This window comes from Adiantum capillus-veneris, chromosome 17 (assembly GCF_014529385.1).
Source record: "Adiantum capillus-veneris isolate H3 chromosome 17, ASM1452938v2, whole genome shotgun sequence".
NCBI lineage: Eukaryota > Viridiplantae > Streptophyta > Polypodiopsida > Polypodiales > Pteridaceae > Adiantum > Adiantum capillus-veneris.
Genome location: NC_140947.1, coordinates 83,131,118 through 83,132,643, shown reverse-complemented (window position 1 = coordinate 83,132,643; position 1,526 = coordinate 83,131,118).

The following is a 1,526-nucleotide window of genomic DNA, read 5'->3' as shown; positions in this document are numbered from 1 at the left end:
ATATTCTTGTAAAGTTACAAAAACATGTGTAGATAAGGTCTATAAGGGGTACTTTTAATCCATTCTGGTGAACGCACATGATATAGGAAAATTTTACATAGTGAATGTTCCAGACCTTTGAATACATAGAAAAAGGGACCGGGGGGGGGATGCTCTGATTACATCAAACGCTACACCTCTATCTCATGGCCATGCAATAAAAAAGCCCCTATTTGTCATTATAAGACCCCAAGGGGGGAGCTCTTGCTCTCTGTACATCTAGCTTACATCCTTTTCTCATTCTTATACACAATAGTGTTACAAAAATTTTCCATGTAAAGGCTCCCAGTGCCCTCAACAAGAGTGGCCACAAGGGCGCGCAAAATGGCCATCCAAAAGTCCCGGATGGCCATTTCATGCGCCCTTGCGGCCACTTTTATTTATTTTTTCTTTTAGTGTTGAACTTTTAGACCGTGATGCAAAAAAAGATCATATCTTGCTCGGATTCTCCAAAAATCAACGTGCAAGTTGGCAATTTCTTTGAAAATGATATAAAACAGACATTTCTTACTTTTTTCTTAATCTACGGGCTCCAACGAGCATTAAAACCATGGAATCTGAAAATACTCAAAGAACTAATGTTTTTTATTGTGTTAAGGACTATATTTCCTACATACAAAACTTTCCCAAAATCTTGCTCTAATATACCTTCAAAGGCCCCAGGGGGTGAGCTCTTGCTCTCTGTACATCTAACTTACAAGCTTATCTCATACTTATACACAATAATTTTGCAAATTTTTGCCATGTAAAAGCTTTCAGGGCCCTCAACAAGAGTGGCCACAAGGGTGCGCAAAATGGCCATCCAAAAGTCCCAGGTGGCCATTTCGCGCGGTCACTTTTTTTTTTTTTTTTTAAGTGTTGAACTTGTAGACTTTGATGCAAAAAAAAAAAACAAATCTTGCTCGGATTCTCCAAAAAACAACGTGCAAGTTGGCAATCTCTTAAAAAATAATGTAAAACAGACATTTCTTACTTTTTCCTTAATCTGCGGGCTCCAACGAGCATTAAAACCATGGAATCTGAAAATACTCAAAGAACCAATGTTTTTTATTGTGTTAAGGACTGTATTTCCTACATACAAAACTTTCCCAAAATCCCACCCTAACACCTTCAAAAGTGGCTTCCAAGGAGTGCTCTCGGTCAAAATTTGAAACTGAAAGAAAATAATCAGAATGAACTCCTAAACTGTGTACAAACTTTAAAATAACCAAAATTTCTTTCAAAAAAAGTTATCACTAAAAATGTGAAAATAGACTTCCCTTGGACTTCCCACGATGATAGAAATCAAAGGGTTTAAGGAGAGATGTGGCATCAAGGTTTATTCCATCAAGATCTCTTCTACTTTATCATGTCTTCTCATGTACAATCTTATAAAACAAAAACAAATTTACACTTTAAATGACTACAACTCTTATTTAACTTATCAAATAATCTAAATATGGTAGACCTAGAGTACTCTTACACATTAACAAACAAAAAAGTCAAAA